The sequence below is a fragment of the Schistocerca serialis genome, chromosome 3 (genome assembly GCF_023864345.2).
Source record: "Schistocerca serialis cubense isolate TAMUIC-IGC-003099 chromosome 3, iqSchSeri2.2, whole genome shotgun sequence".
NCBI lineage: Eukaryota > Metazoa > Arthropoda > Insecta > Orthoptera > Acrididae > Schistocerca > Schistocerca serialis.
This window is the reverse complement of record NC_064640.1, coordinates 667,238,977-667,265,362: the sequence shown is the minus strand read 5'-3', so window position 1 is coordinate 667,265,362 and position 26,386 is coordinate 667,238,977.

Sequence of the window (26,386 nt, the reverse complement as noted above, 5' to 3'; positions counted from 1 at the left end):
AACGAACTCTCCTTCTCCATGACAACGCAAGGGCTCACACAAGTCTGCACACCCGAGAGGAACTCAAAAACCTCATTGACTGTTTTTTGTCATCCATACTACACCTCGGATCTCGCGCCTCGTGGAGTGGCCGTGGGGTTTGAGACACCCTGTAACGGATTGCGCGGTCCCTCCCGCCGGAGGTTCGAGTCCTCCCCCGGGCATGGGTGTGTGTGTGTGTTGTTCTTAGCATAAGTTAGTTTAAGCAGTGTGTAAGTCTAGGGACCGATGGCCTCAGCAGTTTGGTCCCTTTGGAATTCACACACATTTGAACTTTTTTTCGGATCTCGCACCTTCTAACTTCCATCTGGTTGGCCCAATGAAGTATACAATCCGCGGGAAGCAGTGCGTGCATGATGGGGAGGTTATTGATGTCGACCAGTAGTGAGGTACCATGCGGACATACAGGCCCTCTCAGTGAGGTGGCATAACGCGGTCATATCGAGCGAAGATTATGTTGAAAAATAGTGTTTCTTAGCCAAAAAATAAATGGGAAATAATATGGTGTACTGGAATCCTGAATGAAACCAACCTTACTACAGAAAAACAGTGTTTATTACTTATTGAACGCCCCTCGTAGTGTGTTCTAATAATTCTCGCCAAGTCCGCTTCGTTCGCTGAACAACACCCCTAATTAGCTAGTTGCTTCACAAACTTGTAGGCGGCTTCTTTCTCATGAGTCCTTGTACGCTCACTGAATAGCCACACCCTCGTTGAAAATGGGCAACCGACGAAACCGGTTCCCACTTCTGTGTATGGGAATGCACTGTCGAACACTTACGAACTACTCCACAAAGTGAGAAGAGCTTTATTCATCATACACTACCGACTTCCGAAATACACACCGCAACACCACCTCCAACCCAGAGGGCTCAAATCTTGCCTCCTGTTCCCGCAACGATTGCTGGCCGATTTCCTCAGCTTCAAACCGCTCCTCAAAATTATTTTAACATTTAGACCTCCCGGCTAATCAGTTTCCATAGCAGAATATAGCCACTTCAAAGGGACATTTCCTGTTATCGTCCACAGTACTGCTGTAAAGTGCTGCTGTGTGCCGACATTTTCAGAAATCAGGTAGGGCAAGACCACCGCCACTTAGCCGGCTTAGGGGAAAACCAGCCCTTTATCTCCTCTCTAGAGAGTACTTTCTTCTGCACTCGTAACTTTTCGCCACTCCCATGCCATTCTGAACTGTGGTACCACATTGGCCTCTACCACTGCCTGCAGATATGCCTTTTACCCGGCGTTGAATAGGATTTTGCATTGTATGCAACACTGGAGTGCATCTTAAAACTCCACCTTCAACTCACTCCTACGGTCGAGAACTAATAAGGAATACCCGTTAATCAGAGAGTAAGCAATTTAATGCATGTTAAGAGCACCTGTGCTATGGAGAAGGTAAAAAGTAAATGCGTATGGAATGACTAGCAAGAGGGATTTTCAGCCACCTGTTTGCAGATTCTTTCAATTAAACGTCAATTCAGCGACTTGTGCGCCCTTAACTTACACCAGTAATCCGACCCGGGGAAAGAGGACCTTCAGGTTAATGTGAAATCTGAAACACGTATCGTTCCTGTCATATTTTCACATGACTGAGGGGTGAAAGCTAGCATAAAGGCAGACTGTAAAAGACTCACGCCTGGCAGGAATTCGTTCCCGCGATCTAACAGTCGCCAGGCTCGCTTTTTACCACTAGCCACTAGACCACCAAGACCGACATCAGAGGATGAAAATATAAAACAAATTCATAAATACACTTCTCAGCTGATATTCTGGAAGGTGGTTCATGGACACCACGAGGTATGTACTAAGAACACTATCAGATGACACGTGCGTAATGTGTCATTACACAGTGGTCGGAACCACAACGTGAAGAAAACCACCCAAAATTCAGTGCTGGACACGAATAACGCATTAACAGCCATATCATCCTGAAGCATCTCTTCATCATGGAGTACAAAAGGCATCACTCTCCATACGATTTTTTACGCACACCGCTCGTAACGAGGGACGGAGATTAGTGCTGACGAAGGAACATCGATAATGGATAAGGGAAGAAAATCGTGTGGACTGAAGAGTCGAGGTACTCATTGGTAAACGCGGTAGAAAGAAATGAGTGAAGAAAATTATGGTTGCGTCAACGTCAATGTTATTGGAGATATAGCACATCTCAAATTGGGAAGGATGAGGTGAGGAAATCGGGGAAAGGTACCATTCCGGCAATTGCCTTAGGCGATTAAGGGAAATCGTGAAGGACCTAACTCTGGGTGGTGGGAGAGGGATTTAAGACGCCGTCCCCTCGAGAAGGAGTTCAGTGTCTTAACCAACGCGCTACCTCCCTCGGTGTTATAGTGCTGGGTATGTTTACACTGGATGAAAGACAGCTCCTACTAAGCCTTCCAGCATGACCAGCCATCAAAAAGCTGGGTAATATATTTCCTATCATCTGAACCCCCTTCCTCGCCTACAACGCACACCAAGCGAGAAGGCGCACTGGTAAGACAATGGACACACTTTGGGGGAAAGCAGAGTTCAAATTACAGTCCGACATCCAGATTTATGCTTTGTTGAATTTCCTAAGCCATTTTGGAAGAATTCTGGGATAGTTTCCTTGAAAAAGAAACAGCTAAGTTAATTGCTATCCTCCTCCAATCCCAATATTTGCTTCGCCTTTAAAAACTTCCTTGTTCAACCCTAACCTTGCATTCTTTACTCCTATAGGCAATCTGTAGCTTCAGCACACAAAACTGGTCCGAACGCTGTTGCAGAGGCAACGGAAAAAGCATGCGAAGTTCAGAAGAACGCGAAATTCCGAAGATTGGCTAAAATTTACAGACGCGCAAAATTTGGCACGGACTTCAATGCGAGATGCCTTTAATAGGTTCCACAACGAAACATTGTCTCGAAATTTGGTAGAAAATCCGAAGAAATTCTGGTCGTATGTAAAGTACACAAGCGGCAAGACGCAGTCAATACCTTCGCTGCGCAGTGCCGATGGTACTGTTACCGACGACTGTGCCGCTAAAGCGGAGTTATTGAACGCAGTTTTCCGAAATTCCTTCACCAGGGAAGACGAATGGAATATGCCAGAATTTGAAACACGAACAGCTGCTAGCATGAGTTTCTTAGAAGTAGATACCTTAGGAGTTGCGAAGCAACTCAAATCGCTTGATACGGGTAAGTCTTCAGGTCCAGATTGTATACCGATTAGGTTCCTTTCAGATTATGCTGATACAATAGCTCCCTACTTAGCAATCATATACAACCGCTCGCTCACCGATAGATCTGTACCTACAGATTGGAAAATTGCGCAGGTCGCACCAGTGCTTAAGAAGGGTAGTAGGAGTAATCCATCGAACTACAGACCTATATCATTGACGTCGGTTTGCAGTAGGGTTTTGGAGCATATACTGTATTCAAACATTATGAATCACCTCGAAGGGAACGATCTATTGATACGTAATCTGCATGGTTTCAGAAAACATCGTTTTTGTGCAACGCAGCTAGCTCTTTATTCGCACGAAGTAACGGCCGCTATCGACAGGGGATCTCAAGTTGATTCCGTATTTCTAGATTTCCGGAAAGCTTTTGACACCGTTCCTCACAAGCGACTTCTAATCAAGCTGCGGTCCTATGGGGTATCGTCTCAGTTGTGCGACTGGATTTGTGATTTCCTGTCAGGAGGGTCGCAGTTCGTAGTAATAGACGGCAAATCATCGAGTAAAACTGAAGTGATATCAGGTGTTCCCCAGGGAAGCGTCCTGGGACCTCTGCTGTTCCTGATCTATATAAATGACCTGGGTGACAATCTGAGCAGTTCTCTTAGGTTGTTCGTAGATGATGCTGTAATTTACCGTCTAGTAAGGTCATCCGAAGACCAGTATCAGTTGCAAAGCGATTTAGAAAAGATTGCTGTATTGTGTGGCAGGTGGCAGTTGACGCTAAATAATGAAAAGTGTGAGGTGATCCACATGAGTTCCAAAAGAAATCCGTTGGAATTCGATTACTCGATAAATAGTACAATTCTCAAGGCTATCAATTTCACTAAATACCTTGGTGTTAAAATTACGAACAACTTCAGTTGGAAAGACCACATAGATAATATTGTGGGGAAGGCGAGCCAAAGGTTGCGTTTCATTGGCAGGACACTTAGAAGATGCAACAAGTCCACTAAAGAGACAGCTTACACTACACTCGTTCGTCCTCTGTTGGAATATTGCTGTGCGGTGTGGGATCCTTACCAGGTGGGATTGCCGGAGGACATCGAAAGGGTGCAAAAAAGGGCAGCTCGTTTTGTATTATCACGTAATAGAGGAGAGAGTGTGGCAGATATGATACGCGAATTGGGATGGAAGTCATTACAGCAAAGACGTTTTTCGTAGCGGCGAGATCTATTTACGAAATTTCAGTCACCAACTTTCTCTTCCGAATGCGAAAATATTTTGTTGAGCCCAACCTACATAGGTAGGAATGATCATCAAAATAAAATAAGAGAAATCAGAGCTCGAACAGAAAGGTTTAGGTGTTCGTTTTTCCCGCGCGCTGTTCGGGAGTGGAATGGTAGAGAGATAGTATGATTGTGGTTCGATGAACCCTCTGCCAAGCACTTAAATGTGAATTGCAGAGTAGTCATGTAGATGTAGATGTAGATGTAGATGTAGACAACACATTACCCTAAAACTCCAAATCAGCGCCAGATTAGCTTAAGCAATCCTTTATAGAAATGACGGTGCTTGTGTGATGATCTAAAGCACCTGGTGTCAATCTTGTTGGACAGATCTTAGCTGCTATCAGGCAAGATGTGCCATCTTTGAGCCATCTCTATTAAATATAAACGATCTTTGAGTGGACATAGAGGTGGATGGTTTTTTAACGCCTTCAGTGTGTCTTTGAGTCCATGCTACGACGGGTTTCCACGTTCATCAGGGCGAAAGAGTCTCTTACACACATTTGGCTAGGTTTCTCTAAATAGTTACCATCAATATCAATAGTGCTGGTGCGTATACCGTTTCGCATACCGTCTGTCATAACCTTCTAAAACATCACGAAGGAACGGCGCTGTAGCGCAGCGACGGATGTAGAAATCCCGTTGTTCCTGTATAATTCTGAAGCACTGTACCAGTTGAAAGAACTTTAACAACTGTATATTTCTATAAAACCCCAGCACCAGCTTTAATTATAAATGCAATTTTGTCATATGATGACATGGTTGGAGACCGTGGCTGTAATTTGAAGGCCAATGTTGATGGTGTTGAGACAGCAACCAGCCACGAATTTATTTTCAGTTCCTTTATTCAAAAGGTACCGTTACCGGTTTCGAATCATTACGATTCATCTACAGTCGGCTTTCATGCTTTCATTATAACATGTGGTGCGTTTTTTTTGCAGATTAATTGTCGTAAAATATAAACAATACATAATTATAAGCTCGCCACACAGATGGTTGCGTTATAGATTTGCATTGGATGTGACTTACGTGAAATGTCTGTTTGGAGTGTTTGTTTTCATAGTTTTCGTCCAACAGATGTGAATACATTCCCACTGCATTCTTATCGTTGCACACGTAAATTTTTCTCACTGAACACTTTACATTTCTCACAGAATATATTTCTGACATGCACCACATGTTTTGATACGTACAAAGTGCTTACAAACATATGAGTGTCAAAGATGATATGTAAGCACTTTCTGCTAGGTTAGTATCCCACCACTGCGAAGGTGTTCTTCAGACACTTCTTCGATGGTAATCGCTGCTCATGTACTAGCGGGACGCATAATTAAAGATCGTTCTACTTCAGTCAGTGAGGTTTCAGACCGAAGACATGTCGGGAGACGCCTGGGATAGTGGTGGATACCAACCTGAGAGTCGCCCGCTATACGGCCCGACAAGTAAGAGTATTGTCTTGGGTGCGACATCATTTCGTAGCAGGGCCCCTTTGGTTGCCATCCTCAGCACCTTTGCAACACAGCGGTATGCGAAGATTTTCTACGCCCTGTTTTGTTGCTCTTCACGGCAAGCCATCCTCGGCTTACATTTCAGTATGATAAAGCCCGCCCGCATATGTCAGGGCGTTTACTGCTTATCTTCGTACTTGCCGAACCCTGCCTTGACCAGCAAGGTCGTCACGTCTCTCCCCAATGGAGAGGGTTTAGAGAATTATCGTTAGGGACCTCCAGTGACTCGGGATATAGACAACGTAACACACCAGTTCTACAGAATGTGGTGCAATATCCCTCAGGAGCAAATAGAACAATTCTGTCATTCAGTGCCAAGGCGGATAACTGCTTGCACAAGGACCAAGGTGGATCAACGCGTTACTTTGACTTGCTCAGTTTGTGAAGCTCTTTGTCTTGAATAAATGATCCAATTTTTATGAAACTGTAATCATTTCTTTCTCTGTACGTGTATGTCACATCTACCGATTTCCGTCCAGTTCGAATAATTCCTTCATGGTTCGTCCTTTTTTCTGCCATAGAGTGTTCTTGCAAAGATTTCAGTACAGGAAATGGTAACATAGCAGCATCGCCATGATATTCTACAGTTTCACTCGAGCCAGTTAGTCATACTAAAGTTTTTTACTTACTAGAAGAAGAAATTCTTAACCGAGATTACTATAAAAACTTTTAATGCAGATAACCGGTTTCGGGTAAAAGTAAGTTAGCATCGCCAGATCTTCATAAAAAGTTATTACAAACATCTTGTGCCAGCTACACACAAAATCTTCCCAGCCCAGATACATAAAAAATGAAATGAGCAATGCGTTGGAACGTCAAAATTTAAATTACTATGTAATTCAGACTTCGCCAAAACATATTTCCCATAACATAACACGTGATGCTTACCAGGGTGGCACAAGGCTAACTGTCAATAGCCAACTCATGAGATGAACTGAGCACATGGTAACTTAGAAGAAATTAGTTTTACCGAAACCAGTTATCTGCAATTAAGTTTTTTATAGAGATCTCGGCTAAGAAGTTCTTCTTCTCCTAAATAATCAGTACTGATCGCTCTTCGAGCTCAAGATGAGTAAACCAACTAACATTTTTAACCTGTGATAGTCAACCAGTTTTTAAGGAAATAATAACATTTGTGATAGAAAGTGGGACGTTAAGAACTTAAACGCATTTCCTGTGTTTCGATTATCTGTAGCTTACGTTATAAAGACAAAAAAGATTACTTTCGTTTATTGCCTCCAACCTTCAGTGAAGGGCTTAATTAGTTCTGGATTGTTTGCTCAGGAAGATTCAGGTGCAGCAAAACTGTCGTGACATTTGGTAGTCGAATAAAAGTACGTTGGACGGAATGACTTCTCTGTTTTCACTTCTAACTCAGCTGCAAGATGTAGCAAAATTAAGGATTAAATACCTCTGATGACAGAAAAATGACTGATGTTTGAGGAGAAAACTGTAATCATCACCAGATTTCATTTTTGGGGCATCTTTCAATTCTTTTTTTGCGAAATTGCGCATTTGCAACGCCATATATAACCTTGTGTGGCAGATAGTACACTGAGTTCGAAGACAGATAGAAGGTGCCCTCTAGCAGTAACCTAGAGGAGCCCAATGGGACTATGAGGCCGACTGCGGAAATCGCGATAAGATGATGTTCTGGAATGTGGCAGACAGCACGTACGGCCGGCCTCGGCTGTCGGAATTTCTAAACATGGTCGTCCTTGCCGTAAAGAATGATCGTGATTCTAAATGGAAACTCAAGAGATATTGAGCATGACACTTCACGTTCTACTTGACACATGTGAAAATTTTACTTCAATTCGTTAATTATCTATTATTTGCAATTAAAACTCATTCTCAGGCCAAGCAGAAGATACAACAGAAACAGTGCACCCACAGCTCGGCTGTAAGAATCCACATTAAAAATTCAGGTGAATACTCAGACGCTCTTTGAACTCTCAAATTTGTGATACACGGAAATTATTGTTCTAGCATTTACCGAGGGAGTTGGCGAAGTGGTTAAAACAATGGACTCGTTTACCGGAGGAACAGTGTTCGTACCATCCTCTAACCATTCTGATACTTGTAACTAGTAGTTAGTTTCAGCTTTCAATATTATTGTCTTAAAATATATGAAAAAGAGGATTGTTTGAGAAAAGAACAATCTGTTGCGCATCAAAGTTATCCTTAGCTTCGTGCTGATTTTTTGTCGTCAAGTACTGGAGCCTACAACGGAATCAGGAATACATGAAATGAAAGAGTATTCTTTTCGGAAAAAAAGAAAGTTTAATACTATCACTAAATCCCGGATTTCTAATCACAAATGGTTCAAATGGCTCTGAGCATTATGGGACTATACGTCTATGGTCATCAGTCCCCTAGAACTTAGAACTACTTAAACCTAACTAACCTAAGGACATCACACAACACCCATTCTAATCACAATAAATAAGCACTATAATGAGCAAACATGAATGCACGCAAATATGTTAGTTTAACAGAACGCTTACTTTACTGAGGTGTATTACAGTACATGAAGAAGGTAATCCTGAGGTTTCCCTTTATGAAACTCCAGCATCTATCAGTGAGGAATGATCTGTACTGTGAAAATGTTCTTTCGACGTCTCATGACGTCACAGGAGCATGTGGAATGCCACACAGTTCCTCTTTGGTGAATTGCTCCCCAATATTTGTTTCTTCACTAGAAAGCTTCTTAAAAATTTGACATAGTGTTTTGTAACTGGAATTTTTCTCTGGCACCCGAGTCAGTCTCTCGAACGCGAGTTTTGAAACCCCTTTGTGTTTCTGATGACAATGTTGCTAAAATTCCGCGTATCAGAGAAAATGAATGTTACAAGGAATTATTTCGAGCATCCGGCTGTTTCAAAATGTCAGGTATTTTGGAAAAACGATTATGTATCTTTTCTTGGATGCTGTTTATAGCAAAACATTCTTGGGATGTGGAAATACTGACCGCATCTTTGGCATTTAAGGAATTCAAAAAGATTTTTCACTTGACTGAAATGATCCGCGTAGTAACACAGCCTGTAACAACGTTCCCCACCGAGTCAAGAGTGGCTGAGGAGGTAAAGCCAAATTTGGAGTTCACTGAATTTTTGAATTGCAATAGGTGACTTGACAGATACTTTCTTCACACTAGAAATAAGATTCACGTCGTTATACTGACTTCTGACAGTTTGAGCAACACGATGTAAGCCGTGAGCAAGGCACGTCAGGTGAATCTATTTAGGGTAACGAACTTTTAATCCATTTCCCGCTTTAACGATATATGGAGCGGTATCACTGAGAAATGACAACACACTGTCGTACCATACCCCCTCTGCCCACAAGAAAGCTAACAAGTCGCTGAAGAATTCGGCAACATTGGAATGATTTACTCGGTCGAGTACTTCTGAATTAAAAAGAGATGATCTGCTCCCAGCTTTCACAATGACGCCAAACGCTCATTTCCATTTCCATAGCACCAAGTAAAGCACAACACACACACTGTCCCCATGCACCTGTGGTTTCGTCAATAGAAATCCATTCATTTTCGTGCTTCATTGTATTCTGAATGCTACAAATTGCTGTTGATTGTCAAAGCATCTGAAGATAATTTCCCCAAGGCTCGAAATGCATCGTGCATTGAAACAAAATCACAATTTTCACTGAAGGTGGTAATTCTTTATTTTACGAAAGTAATACAGTCACGGAAGAAACACTGACAGAAATAGATAAAATTTAGTTATAAATTAGTTCTTGAGAACACAGTGGCACATAATTTTTGTGCAATGTTCGTAGATTCGTTCGGTACCCTTTTGTTTGTGTATTTTTCTAAAAATACACGAAGCTGCATATTATTGGAGCTCCACAATAGAAATTTGGAACACCCTAATGCTTAGCACAAGCCTTTGAAAAATGTATCACTACAACTCTAATGTTCGTCAACATTGCTTTTAATTAGTTGCTGGTTTAACTTAGAGTTGTTGCTAAGCCTCTCCTTATGCCACATACCATTAATGTGCTCTACAACACCATATGTTTTCTTCGCAGAACCACTCTTTTCACACACCAAACAAAATACAACGCTGCCTTCTTCACTGAAAATATTTATTCCAAACTAGTCGACGCATTTGCTGATTGAGAGGTTTCTGTGGGTGTCATTCCCTAATTACAACAGCGAGCAATCACACTCAAACTAATGAGCGTTGCATAACACACTGCAGCTTGGAACTCGGGGATTCACCGTCCATGCAAAGGCCATCATTCTGATGCTATAACTGACTGTTGAAGTGATGACTTATCTGCCCAATCGAAGCAACTTTTTCTCCTTGCGGTATTATGTCACAACATCTCGGCTATACCTTAGCGTTGTTTTCTTACGCATTCGACCGAAGTTAATTTTTACAAGCTGATAAAAAAGAGAAATAGTGACTGATAAATGAAATACGCACTTTTAAAATCACAGTTGTGGGTAAAATACACTGTTTTAATTAAAAATTATAAACAAAACAAGCAAAAACTTTTTTCCAGAATAACCATAAATAAGTACAAACAAATATAGTCAAAAGTGCTTATCTAGGTGTGTCTTCAGAAGTATAATCTTTCTACTTATCCCGAAAAGTGTGGAAAAAATAATGCATTTAGCTTAGAAATCTGGGCTTAATTATCACACAAAGTGAATAACTTTATTTAAATCATTCATTCCTACTCCTTACTTACAGGCGAGATGATGGAGAGCAAAGTATTGACAGCCATAGGTGATGTCTTACTGTTGGAGTACAGTTTATTTCATAAGATTTGTGATTTCCTAACATCTTTCCTCGTTTCTCGTATTTGAGGGGATAGTTCATAATCATGGCATTTGCTTTACTGTTGAGAGAAGACCCTTTAAACCCTCATCTGGGACTGGATTTAAATCACAGATTTTTTTGTCTCCTATTTATAAGAGAGTTCTTGTATTTCCGTGTTCTAATCCTGATTTGTTCCTTCTGTTCTGGGAACTTGTGGCAGTAGGTTGTCAGTTACATTCTTTGGTCCTTTTAACCTTTTGAGATGAAATTTGTGCTTTAGCTTTCCAAATGTCTGATGCATACATAACTTGTGTGTAACGTATGCACACACTGGAATTTGGATAACTGTAGGTATAGAGTTACGTCTTCATTAGGTTCTCTTGCTACTCAGTGTTTGTGATAGCTTTCACACGTATGTAAATTCTTAAACTGAGAATAGTCACAGAAAAAGTAGATTAATAATCCTGACTGAATGAAAAATTTTTCTGTCTGAAGCCTAATGATGCCCAAGTAACACATTCAGCCATCTATTATGGTTTCTTGTAGCTTAATTCTATGTGTATTTTCATAATTGCAGACTAAAATTTCTTACATCCATTTTGTACGTGATAAATATCGACAGAAGCCCTTGTGTTGGATGCAGGCTACAAGGTGTCGCAAAACATATGCCAATAAAAATTAAAATTTGTGTCATACATGTAGAGCGTAAGTATAACTGTGAAATGTAAGTGAGTGTAATGAGTGTGTATGTGTAGTATAGTGTAATGTTCATGTTGGACAAGATGACGGAAGGGAGCACACCTCCATCCAATGGACGCTTCGCCATCAGCTGTGTGGAATGCCATATCTTCATGAGACACTGTTAGTAGTAGGGCGAAGTTCGTTTCAGGGCGTTTTGTTAGTGCAGGTAGCCTACATAAAGCTTCAAGTATACTCTCACTGGCAAACCTATTGCTCTCTTTTGATTTACAAGTGGCTGGCCGGAGTGGCCGAGCGGTTCTAGACAGTCTCGAGCCGAGCGACCGCTACAGTCGCAGGTTCGAATCCTGCCTTGGGCATGGATGTGTGTGATGTCCTTAGGTTAGTTAGGTTTAAGTAGTTCTAAGGCTAGGGGACTGATGACCTCAGATGTTAAGTCCCATAGTGCTTATAACCATTTGCACCATTTGAATTTCAGCATCACGATAGGCACAAAACGTGGGTCCTAAACTAAACCCTAAGAAGTCAAAGGTCATCTTCATATCTCATCTATAGTAGTCATAAGGCATTTTCGTGAGACAGTTCCTTCAATATTTCTCAACTATCGTTTGAGAAACAGTAAAAAATTAGTAGTGGTGCAGGGTATCCTCCACCACGTTCGGTAAGCTGGCTTGCAGATTATCTTTGTACACGTTGAAAAGACCTAGGTACAATCTTGGATGAGCATCAAAGTTTTGAAGGACTAACTGCAGCAGCTTTCAGGAGCCTACATGCAAAGCAAAAATTTAGAAAATATTTACGCTTCAAATTAACAAAAAATCTGGAATTCTGTGATGTAGTTCACCATCACACAAATAGTGAAAATTGCAGACGAGCAGAGCTATGAAAGCTTGCCGACACATATTTTTGCGACAATCTTTGACTTTGCTACGCTAATTTAGAGTGGATGCTACCGGATACGTGGCGTGATTTTCACGCGCTTTGTTTACTTCGTAGGTTTCTTAGTTACTGGTTTCTTCAGCACCTCGCCTAACGTATCAAATACCTGTCATCATCCTGTAACTGCAGTAGTTACTCGGATACGTCCAGCTGCTTGGCTGCACCATTGCACAGCACTAAACCTTTCCCCATCTCGTTCTCCATTTCAGCCAGGCAAATCTGGAACCAATTCGCCTGCATCCCGCGTCTTATCCAAAACCACTCTTCATTTAGGACAGGATTAAAGCTTTATCTATTATCATCGACTTAGCTTTCCTCTCTATGCTTTATTCGTACCTTCTATTTCCGTTTCATTCTTTCCATGTCATCTGCTAGTCTTATGCTAATGTTTCACGCTCTTCCTCTGACCAGTCAACTTCCTCCCCACAATGAACCATTTAGAACTGTTTTCGTGCGTTTCAGTTAAGTATGAATACTTACATTCGTTTTAATGTTAAGACTGTCGTTTCTTAAATTCCATAAGTTAATTACTCTGTATTTGTCATTATTTTATTACTGTTACTAGAACTAAATTTTGTTCGTGTAAGCCGGTCGGGTTGGCCGAGTAGTTCTAGGAGCTACAGTCTGGAAACGCGCGACCGCTACGGTCGCAGGTTCGAATCCTGCCTGGGGCATGGATGTGTGTGATATCCTTAGGTTAGTTAGGTTTAAGTAGTTCTAAGTTCTAGGGGACTGATGATCTCAGAAATTGAGTCCCATATTGCTTAGAGCCATTTGAACCATTTGTTCGTGTATCATATAAATTGTAACATTAACTGACTGAGGAACGGTGGTTAGATGTAAGAGACAGCCTGAAGATCCTAATTGTGCTTTTTGAAATAAATATATCTTATACACCTGTTAAAATATGTGACAATTTCAACCATTCGGCAAGATCATAGATGAGCCAAAGAAGCTGCTGCCATGATTGTGACCATGACCACACATTCAAAACCATCACATCTTTTTCTAGTTAGTTTTCAGGTTCATTCTCAATAATTGCTTTCTAGTGGCCAACCTAAGGTCTAATGCCAATGTGTGGTTCAGTGGTTATAGTAGGGAATATTCTAAGTGACGTAAATCTTTTTAATTCTTACTGTTCTGCTGAAGCCTAAAATGAGAGTTTGTGCACTGAAATATTATGAATGGCTAATTCCGTGTATCTTCAGACCATTTCCACTGCTGTTTCCTTCTGACTTCTTCTCATACATAGGTATCGTCTCCTGAATAAACATACAGCTCACGCTAACCGAAATTCGCATGAGTCACATTATCCAACCGTTGGAATAATTGAAAACGTAGCTCGGTAACAAGAGAAATGGAAATATTTATTTAAATTTTTTAACATGTGTCCTACACTTAAGTTCATGCAAGATGAAGAAACTAAAAAAAGCCAACTTGGAATTATTAAATATGGTGAGGTGGGGAGTTCGTTAAGTCGTAGTATGGCAAATTCTGTGAAATGTACACGTAATCTATATCTTCCCAACAATGCCGGTTTTTAATGAAACTATGTGCTTTCTTCTGCGGCATCGTAAAAAGGCCTCTAAGACTATTTCAACGACACAGCCTGTGTTTATTACTATGACTGTCAAACGAGGTGCTAAAATCGTTGTCCTTGAGAAGTGAAACATGCAATAAAGCGATTCCGTACAGACAATGCTGTGCATTGAATTTCATCTGGATTTTCCGTATTATACGTCATTTTATGTCTAAAGGACTTGTCTGTGTTTCGAAGTAAGCCTCGTGTTTTAATTTTATCCACATACTAAAGTTCACGAACGACCGATCCAACAAATTTCTGACATTCTGTTAAGCAAGTCTCTAATTACCTTTACGGGAGAGATGGGACATCCGTCACGTTGATACAAAATAAACTGCCTTATGTACTGTGCAATGTCTTCCAATAATTTCGGCAGCATATCTGTGTATAGCTGTGGGCATTTGTGACTGTTTAGAATGCCAGCAGTAAGACACGGACCAATGATATGATTCATGAGAAACCCTCACAAGACGTTGACAGACCAAGATATTTGTTTAACCACACTATTCAGCATCGATTTTCAAATGACCAGCAGTGTTTGTTGCATAGATCGATTTGCCAATGACTAGTAAAAGATACTTCATGAGTTAACAAAATCGGGCAGAGAACAATGGCTTTGCTTTTTCGTAGATACATTTCGGATAGCTGTAACCGATTTTAAAAGTCATTGCCATGAACCGTTGATGGAGTGAAATGTGGAAAGAATAAAATTGGTTTAAATGTACACTGGTGTGCAAAACTTAAGGACCACCAAGACGACCATGTTCGACAATGTTTCTGGGTGCGTTACAGATTCCCATATGTCGTCATATGAGGGTGCGTCCAAAATCAGTACTCCGACTGAATCTGCTATCATCCGAGAAGAGCACACGACACCACTCTTCCTTGGACCAGTCCCTATACTCTTGACACCATCGCAAAGCCGGCCGGTGTGGCCGTGCGGTTCTAGGCACTTCAGTCTGGAACCGCGTGACCGCTACGGTCGCAGGTTCGAATCCTACCTCGGGCATGGATGTGTGTGATGTCCTTAGGTTAGTTAGGTTTAAGTAGTTCTAAGTTCTAGGGTACTGATGACCTCAGATGTTAAGTCCCATAGTGCTCAGAGCCATTTTTGAACCATCGCAAACGTTGCCGCTGTTGTGTGGGTGTTAACAGAGCACAATGTACCGGTTGTCAGGCACAGAGACCACTCCCATGCAGTGTACGTGCCACAGCGAAACGTGAGATTGCGTGCCTAGCACGTTAAAAATGGTAGCAATTGCACCCCTGTCCAATGTTGGTGCCTTCTTTCCTGTTGCGCAACTTAGGAGTCACTTGCGTTTGCCCTGCGTCATCATTGACCACCTCCGCGCATCCGTGCCTGTGGTTCGGAACGCTTTCCATGCACAAGAAACGATCCTGTGAGCAACATGAAACTCCTGGGCTACACTTGTCACTCTTCGTACTTCTTTAAATTTGCTGATTATTGTTCTCTGTGTGCAGTCATCTGTAATGAAGTCATCTGTCGTAATAAAGAACACCACCACAGTGCACCCTAACTACTCACAGACTGACACACACTGTCGTTTGCCGTTCCTTCTACAGCCACGTGGTGCGGGGCTAGCCACATTTGGCGCTATAGTCACACTGACCTCACATCATGTGTCGTCCAACTTCCTGTGAGCGATAGGGAGACCTCTGGCAACATTCACTCGCAGTTCCATTTATTTCTCCTGATTAGTTAATATGTTATGATAGTTTATGTATCTCGTACTTCTGTTCTGCTGGCGTATTTTATTCCTCATACTTTCAGTTTCTTGAAATTTTTTCATAATCTTAGGGCTGGGCTCTATCGGGATACCTTTCAGCATATAACCGAACCACTGCCCAATTTGTGGACTTTCGCAATAAACAAATACAATATTCAGTTTTTCGACGGACGAATACGATTCCCAGTGAGTGTGCCAACCTGTGAAAATATTTTTTTCACAAGTTGGAAACACAACGTGAACAAAAACAAACGAACACATATAATCACCTAACTCTTACTGCTAGTGTAGCTGCTTTTCCAAACAGCTTCCAGTAAGAGCAAACCAGTTGCGTCTTTACCTGTGCTTGGTCGTACTTAGGTACTTGGTCTGTGCACTGCTCTGTTTACAAAGATTATCTTGATGTAGTCACAGGGTCGAGCAGCGCAAATCTAATTTCATGACCCGCAGCTAATTCACAGCTAATAATAACCTGTAGTTGTGATACACCAGTCAAATAGTCTATGCATTAGTTAAAAATGCGAGTTAATAAAATATATTGAAATGCAAAATAAAAATTAAATTAATAACAATTGTTCTATTCTTTAGTCTGTAATTGTTGTAGACAATGGAGAAATATGTTGAATAATGTTTATTTAAGAAATGGCTTCTCAAATAAAAGGGAAGTCATCCTATGATATTCAGTTAAAGTACAGACAGAAAATCCTTATCAGATGCAGTAGCAGTGCACTGAGAGCGTTACGAGAATAGTAGCAAAATCGTCAAACTAAATAGTCATCGAAGGTATGCGAAAACTAAGTCAATTTCGTAATCACAATACACGAAACATTCACCAGTTCAAAACAGTCCACAGTCCAATGTGATGGTTTACAAATTACCGCACACGATACAAAGAATAGAAATTCATACTCTATCTGTCCCTAGTTCCATAATACAAGGGGAAAAAATTAGAGTCCTATTCTCGGGCACATTCAGATCCCTCGTGAGCTAGAGTGCCTTGAAAAGTTAGGGTATTTTAGTGGCTGTTCACCGTCTAGAATTAATCACCTACACAGCTGAAGACACATGTTACCATAGGCTGGTCTGCCATCTAACAGCTTGACTGTAAATTATTATAGATTCAGAAAGAGCTGTAAGTTGCCATCTTTCAGAGTGTCTCAAAGCCTGCCATTGTTGTTCATTAACTGATCTGCTAATCGAGGTGACCGTTATCGAAATCCCCAGATTTGCGTAAGCAGATTCACCTCTCCTCAGTAACACGCCTAGCTGGACGAATAACTCACCTAAATACTCGTAACGATATACACCTCCACAAAATGTGGCACATAATCTCGCTAACAGTACTCTACTTGCATGTCAGAACAATTGTATAAGTATCTTTGTGCTTGTGTATGAGAAAGCATGTTCTTCCTCTGAGATGTCATAACGTATTATCAGCATTAACGTACTAAATAAAACATAAAATATAAAAATTGTGGCATATTAATTAAATGTCCAAATAAAAATAAAATAATAATTTAAAGAAACTTTCGAGTTAACTGGACTACTACACAGGATTTAGCGCTGTTGCACTCATTTGATGCAGCCTTTTATTTTTTGACCACATCGAAGCACTTCACCATCACAAACGCAACATACGATCGATGTTCTGGCGTCTAAGTTCAGATGGTTCACAGTCCAGCCGCCTGTGCAAAATTTCTTGACCCTCTTGGCCACGTACTGGGTCGAACACGCGTCAGTCCGCAATCACCGTTCGTGCTGATGGCCAATAGCTGTATAAATACGACTGTGGTGCAGTTATACTAAGCACATGATTTCCTTAATCCCCATAGACCAGGCACTGAACGTCCACCCCAGTGGAATCTATACATTCACAAACAAGGCAGCAAGTTAAAAAGCTGACTTAAGCGTAGGCAAAAGACATTTGATTCAGCTTGACATTTGAAACACTTTGTCCTTGTTCCCACTAGAATATATGTCCTTCTGGTTATAAAATTTTCTTCGACACGATAAATCAACTAACATTTCATCATTTCTCTATAATTTTACCGCGTCTAATTTGGAAAGTTAAAACTAACACAAATTTGTGCAGAAATCGCCCCTTTAACTTTCCTTTCAACTCACGGATAGCTGGATCATATATTCAGCAAATGTTCACTCATCTACACTAAAACACCATTCATCTTGAGAATTTTACATATATAAATCTGTTTAAAAATCTTTCCAAAATAACGTATATTATGAAGTTACTCAATGAAATACGTCTACAAAACCTTGCTTATACTTTACACGTAGCTACAAGTTCTACTCGCACAAGCAATCAAAATTTGAATGAGGTCTGATGACCCCCATGGACTAAATTTTGTGAGAACAACAATTACAAATAGACTAAAACAACACCCCGTGACACGCACACCATGTGCACAGCCGCCACGTGATCCGCTCTGGTTCAGAGCGTAGAGAGGGCTGTGTCAGTGTGAGTGCAGTAGTGCAAAGAGAACGATGGTACTTACCGTGGAGCAGTGAGTGTTCGTTGTGGAAAGTTACATGACAACATAGTCTGGGAAACGGTGCGGTCAGTTGTTTGCTGAGTCGTTTAATGGTGTCAAAGTGCCAGGTAAGAGTGAAATGCTGCGCTCAATACGAAAATGGCATCAGACAGGATCTGTTTTGAACAAGTCAAAAAACATTCCGAAGCGTGCCCGCACCCAAGAAAATATGGCTGCAGTTCACCAGAAAATGCTCCAGAGTCCTATCAAATCAACCCGACGCCTGTCGCAAGAGACCCTAATATCACGTCGATCATGTGGACGAATACTCCACGTGGACCTACACCTGTATCTCTAAGCAGTGTGTGTTGTTCATGTACTAAAACAAGCATATGCTCCTCAGCGCCTCGAGTTTTTTGAGTGGCTGTTCACTGAAATGACAATGAATGGCTTAGATATGAATGTTCTTTATGTCTGATGAAACTTGGCTCCATCTGAGTGGTTATATAAACTCACAGGTTCTGAGCAGAGAAAAATCAGCATGACTCCCACGAAATACCATTGCGTGATCAGGAAGTTGGAGTTTGGTGTTCAGTGTCTGCACGACACAGTACTGGTCCCATCTCCTTCCACCAGACGCTGACTTCGTCGGGTTACATTGCCAATATTTCGAAACAATTTGTGGCAGCTTTAACTGAGGAGGAAAAGACCTACAGTTACTTCCAAAAGGATGGAGCAACTGCCATACAGCCGGCCTAACCTTGGAGCACATTCACACAGTCTTTACGCCTGACAGAGTTTTTAGTAGAGATTAGTCCGGTCGCCGCCCTAGCTGGCGACCTAGGTCACCTGATCCGTCGGTGTGCGATTACTTTGTATGGGGTGCCCTTAAGTGTAAGGTGTATTACAGCAACCCTCACAGCCTTCCAGAACGGCAGCAGAATATCTCGGATGAGACTGCAGCAATTCCAGCAGCCCAGCTTCGATACGCCTTCAGCAACTTACTGACGATGGCCCAAAAGTTGCCAAGAGATGAATGTTGTTCACTTTCAACATCTGATACAGTCAGGTTAGTACTGATTTCCATTCCTCTGATGTGTTCCTTTGTACATGAAACTCTGATCTACGGACCACTTTTATTTGTCCCTCCCTTTATTACACGAGAAACCCATGCACAATTCTACAAGTAATACATTTTAATAACCTCTTGAAACATACCCCCTAAGTCTTACGTCCAGTAGAATTTATTCCTCTCTTTTGCAAATAACGAAATTAATTATGGATTGCCTACCTCGGCGCATGAAGAGCCGTGCGGCCAAGATCGACACTTTCCTTGTACTAAGTTGTGCCTCCATACATCTTACATTAATCTTAAATTTACCACTTTAACCCTTTCACAAAAAAATCCTTGCACACTACAAAATGGCTCTGAGCACTATGGGACTTAACGTCTATGGTCATCAGTCCCCTAGAACTTAGAACTACTTAAACCTAACTAACCGAAGGACAGCACACAACACCCAGTCATGACGAGGCAGAGAAAATCCCTAACCCCGCCGGAAATCGAACCCGGGAACCCGGGCGTGGGAAGCGAGAACGCTACCGCACGACCACGAGCTGCGGACTGCACACTATACATGAGACACACTTACTTATAGACATATACTGATGCACGTGCCACTTTCTTCTTTTACGACACCGTTGCCTCTTACATTTATCCTGCCATTGTGAATATCTTTTGAATCTCACTTTTTTACGTTTTTTGAATTATTCACATTCGAGGCCTCTTTCCTCGCTCACCAACGGACCCGTACGTTTACAGACAAAATTCGACAATACGGCTGGAACACCTCTTTCAGATTCGAGGAAAGCGTACTTTCTTCATCAACATCTTTTATTTGACTTAGAGGCTGCAGATCTTTGATTTCACCTCTCTTTAAATACTGCTTCCTCAAAAGATCATTTTCAACTTCCCTTCTTTTTCTTCCATATTTACAATACGTATTATAATTTCAGAACAACCCTAATTGTCATTATCCATTCCCTTCTTCTACTGATCTACCTCCAATTCCTCTGTCGTATTTTAAAAAAACCTCAAAACCCATAGTTTCATCATCAACGTAAGCATCAAATACACTGTTCCCTTCCTCTGAAGTAACGATGTCAGTAGCCGGAGCATTCTCACAATTAGTCACAAAAACGAAAACTTCGTTTCCCTTGCACAAAAACTCTTATTTTCGCCGAATCAAAACGAACTTTATCACCATTAACTCCATTAGGCTCCACCGATAACTCATAAGATTCATTACTTAAAACAGCCACTACATACCTTGAGAAATCTTAGAAATCGCCACCAATGACTTTGTGAACCTCCGCCGATATACCATACAAATTGCCGCTATTGCATCGCTCCTCATTACAATTCACAGTACACTCGAATTGTGTTAAACTGGGATCTACCTCTGTCTCCATTACTTTTTCTCTACTGTCATCCGTCTTCGCCACTTTCTATTTTAACATACCGTCTGACACATTCTCACATTCATTCGCCAACATTTACTCAAGGTGATGTTTTCATTAAGAGCCATCGGTTTAATTCCATCAACAGAAATAAAGACAGAAACTCCTTCCTCTCTGATCTCTAAATCAGCAACTTCAAATTTCGGCGATTTTCATCACCCTTACCTCATTCAATAATAAATCACCCACGTCCGCCGAAACATAATAAAATTAAGCACTAGCTGACGAGACTGTTGCTACGCTGCTTTCGTCAGTACCTTCACATACTTCCTTCGATACACCACAAAATTCATCTCCAGCTGACGAGGCTACAGCTTCGCCGCGTTTGTAGGTAGCTTCACCTCCATCCTCCGATTCAAAATCATCTACCTTACTTTCACCTACATTAATATAATTGTTGCTACTGTCTAGTGTCTCAAGAGAAGTCGTTGTGTATTCCACCTTCAACAAATTCAGATCCACCTCTGACTTTCAAAAAACATAAATTTATTTCATCATTCACTTCCCTGTCACTAAATAACTTCTCCAGCTCCATATCATTATCGAATCTCCTACACATTTTTTAAAAAATGGTTCAAATGGCTCTGAGCACTATGGGACTTAACATCTGAGGTCATCAGTCCCATATAACTTAGAACTACTTAAACCTAACTAACCTAAGGACATCACACACATCCATGCCCGAGGCAGGATTCGAACCTGCGACCGTAGCAGTCGCGCGGTTCCAGACTGAAGCGACTATAACCGCTCGGCCACCTCGGCCGGCACATATTTTAAATATTTATTGTGCCCTCTTTATGGTTGCACAGTTTAAAATCATTCCCCATTTCATTTTTATTTGTTATAACCTCCATGTCCAACACTTGTGGTTTCTTTATCGAATTTTCGACACCCACAGAATTTTTAAAATAAAATGTCAGTCTGAGCGCCGGTTTATTTCACCATTTCCTGATCTGAGATGAGGCGATCTCTGATTTCTCGACCTGGTATTCTGGCGTTGCATTTCGTGAGGCTACTGCATCTCAAATCTTTATTCCTGGTTTTGATTTCCATTGTGAGTATTCCCATTTCCATTCATCCTCAGAAAAATTATTCTTACCATTGTGGTAAGAATTCACCTGGTGACTTTTATAATTATTGTCGATATTACTATTGCTCCCTTTCTGGTACCCATTCCCATGTCTATTGTACCAGTTATGTGGCTGGAATTTCAACGCCTGTTCAAGTTTCTCAATAAAGTTTAAAAACTCGTCAATGGAATTTATCGGACTGTGGACAAGATCTCGTTGTAAAACTGCTGACAGTCGTCTCTTGAACGCCACAATCTCCGTCAACACTTCCAGAGGACGATTTAGATGCGTCATCTTAAACAGTTCACAAACACAAAAATCCCGCATCCATCCACTTCCGTGTCTGAAACTTGGTCCGTTTAGGAACTCATTCGGAAGCCGTGTTTGTTTCGCTTCACTCTATAGTCTGTTAGACAAACAACTCTCAATCACTTCATAGATGGTAAATGAAGGACTTGTTAAATTTGCCCAAGACTGTGCATCACCCTCGAGATGTCTTTCAGCGAACCTATTTATGCCTTTTCCAACATTCTTCTCACAACACCGTCTCTACATACAGGACGAAAATCGACTGGATGGTATTTCCCATCCTTTCTAAAACACTGTCATTCCTGAATTAACCCATGGAACACCTATCAGAGTACTAGTTTGATTTACTACTATATAATTAATTTCTGCCCTCATGTCTTTAAACCGTTTTTCGTGCTGCACAGCTTCTTTAATTACTACAGATTCAAAATGTTCTCTATTCTTAAACGCCTCTTTCTCACGCTCTACCACTCTGCCGGACAAAATGTTAACAGATTAAATGATTACTTCCTTAAACGCATTTTGCCTCAGCACACAATAATTAACATATCCACCCAGCTCGTACTGTATCTTTTCCCAACTACGAGTATCCCTGAAATATTTTTCTACGACTCTGTAGCTAACCAGGCTAACCTCCTCAGATATCTAGCCCACATTAGCCATTATACCCTGTGATTTTGAATCAATCATCCCTCCTACATCAGATTTAATATTTTTCCACCTCAGCTTTTATATTTTCTGCTACACTTGCCTCTACATTTTCCATTTTCTAATCCAGCTCTGTTTTCACAGAACTTAGCTCTACACCCAAACCCCGCATACTAGACATCATTGCTCCATACTAGATTGCATTTGTAGCAAATTTTTGCATTAATTGTGACGATGTATCGTCTCGAACTTTGACTCCCGTCCATGATTTTGGACTATCTGCCCATCAGTAAGTTCCATTTCGGTACTTAGGGCCTCCTGACCCACTAATATTATCTGGCCCACTCAAGCGGAGTGATTACTCATTCGTTGTAGGCTCCATCACTGACGATGACCCTGCAGGTTGACACATGTTAACGCTATCGGCGCTAGTACTTAAACTGTCGGTCATGCTGTGTGCTCTGCTGTAATGATGCTGTCGAAAGTGTAAATGCTGCCGACACCGACGACCTCAAAGTCAGCGCCGGCAATCAGCGTTGCTGTGGCCACCGCTGCCGCTGTGCCGCCGTCGTGGTCCCCGCAGCTGCTGATTGTTGTAGACTCGAACTCAGCACACCTCGGCACAGCCTTCTTCTTCTTCTTCTTCTTCTTCTTCTTCTTCTTCTTTTTTGAAGTTCCGTGCCTAGATTCCTCACTTCTAACTTGAATTCCAACGCAAGCAACCGTTGCAAAATCTTATGCTCGGAGCCCCCATGCAAAATGTCAACCGTGCAACAGATTTGGGACCTGGATCAGAGAATATTGAAAAGTGTTAGAATTACGGTTGTATTCTAAAGTGATTACATTCACGTCCCAGACGAGAAAATCCCAACTGTGACGGTACCTAAGTGTTAGTACTAGTATAGTTGGTCTCCCAAATAGCATCACTTACGAGCTAACCAGCTGCGTCTTCACCTGTGGATACTCGCACTTTAGATAGTTGAGCTAGGCGCGGCTCTGTTTACAAATATTACCTCAATGTAGCCATAGGGCTGAGATATGCAAGTCTGCTTTCATGCCCCGCGGCAAATTCGCTGCAAATAACATGTAGCTGTGATTGGTTGGTTGGTTGGTTTGGGGAAGACCAGACAGCGTGGTCATCGGTCTCGTCGGATTAGGGAAGGATGGGGAAGGAAGTCGGCCGTGCCCTTTCAGAGGAACCATCCCGGCATTTGCCTGGAGTGATTTAGGGAAATCACGGAAAACCTAAATCAGGAAGGCCGGACGCGGGATTGAACCGTCGTCCTTCCGAATGCGAGTCCAGTGTCTAACCACTGCGCCACCTCGCTCGGTATGTAGCTGTGATCTTCCAGTCAAACAGTGTATGCATTGCTAGAAATTCAAGTTAATAAAATATACAGAAATACAAAATAAAAATTAAATTAATTATTGGATAACAAGTGTTCTAGTCTAAAGTCTGTAACTGATGTAGACAATGGATAATTATGTTGAATAATGTTTATTCAAGAAAGGACATCTCAATTAAATGTGAAGTGACCATACGAAATTCAGTTAAAATATAGGTAGTAAAAACCCTTATCAGATGCAATAAAGGGACGTTGAGAGCTTTATGAGAATGGTAGCAAAATCCCCAAACTAAACATTCATCAAATGGTTCAAATAGCTCTGAGCACTATGGGACTTAACACCTGAGATCAACAGTCTCCTAGAACTCAGAACTACTTTAACCTAACTAACCTAAAGACATCACACACATCCATTCCCGAGGCAGGATTCGAACCTGTGACCTTAGCGGTCGCGCGGTTCTAGACTGAAGTGCCTACAACCGCTCGGCCACACCGGCAGGCCTAAACAGTCATCGAAGATAGGCGAAAACTAAGTCCATCTCATAATCACAATACACGAAATACTCACTCAAAACAGTCCAGAGTTCAACATTATGATTTACAAATTATCACACACGATACAACGAATAGTAACTCATACTCTATCTATCCCCAGTTCCGTAATACAAGCAGAAAAAATTTAGTGTCATGTTCTCGAGCGCATTAAGATCTCTCGTGAGCTAGAGTGCCTTCAAAAGTTAAAGTATTGTACCGACCATTCACCGCCCAGAATCAGTCACCTATACAACTGAATCACACATGTTACCATAGGCAGGTCTGACTTCTTCCAACACTCCACACTAAAGTTTACAGAATCGCTCCCTTGAGCTCTTCATTGGAAAAATACCAGTCACCACTCGACTCTTATAGGCTTCGGGTACTATCTGCTTTTCATTTGGCTGAAGGCCATTCCCAATAAAGATACGTTGGTCTTAAGCTTTGCAGACATGATTTGACAAGACGTGACCAGTTCCCGGTCGAATCTAAAATATTACAACAATACTTAAATAAAGAAATGTCATAATCATTCGGTTACACTCATATCATTTACAATAAATATAATAAACAGCTGGATTCTAAGTAAATACGCCAGCATTCTTGTGCAGGTGTGCTTATGATAAATGCCAACGGACTGTCATTACATATTGTTTGAACATTTATTTATGCCTCCTGACAGAAGTGAGTTTTGGTTCTCTTTTCAATTGTGGTGTCTGCTAACAACGCGAATGACTTATTTTAAATTAGCAAAATTTATTAACTGCCCTTGCAATCAACATTTAATTAAAGTTACAGGCAAAACAGCAGATTTTTCGTTACATAAAAACACAAATATGACAAAATATGAGGTATTGTTGCTGTGTTCGTTTTCTGGGTAAATGTGCAGAATATAATGTTCTGACAAACATATGCATATGCAAACGACATAAAAGACGTCGTAAATCAATAAGTAAATATTTTTATGTAGCTTTCGGAGATTACAGCTATAGTGCAGTTCTATGATCTGAAACATCGTTTGTTGAAATCGCATGAAGCGATTATAATTTGTTAATTCAAAGGTTTATTGTGCAAATGTTTATTCACTGTGAAATATTACCTTCGGTAGTTTTAGAGGTACTGAAATGGATGTGCCTCTTTTATCTGAGAACGTAAGTATATTCAGATTTTCTTGAATACTTGACTGTGCCCGCATCTCGTGGTCGTGCGGTAGCGTTCTCGCTTCCCACGCCCGGGTTCCCGGGTTCGATTCCCGGCGGGGTCAGGGATTTTCTCCGCCTCGTGATGGCTGGGTGTTGTGTGCTGTCCTTAGGTTAGTTAGGTTTAAGTAGTTCTAAGTTCTAGGGGACTGATGACCATAGATGTTAAGTCCCATAGTGCTCAGAGCCATTTGAACCATTTGAACTTGACTGTAAATTATTATAGATTCTGAAAAGCCCGTAAGAAGCCATCTTTCAGATTGTTTCAATGTCTACCATTGCTGGTCATTCCGCATTTCGCTAAGCGAGGAGACCATCGTCGAAATTCTCAGCTTTGGGATTTACCCACATCCTGTCACTCTACTCTCTGCACTGGGCTGTTCAGTACAAGTCACGACGTGCCCTTGGCAGTTGGGTTACACAGATAGTCCTCTGCCACACAAATAGATTCACCTCTGCTCCACACCAGGCCTAGACGGACGAGTAACTCACCCACGTACTCTTAACGTTACATAGTGA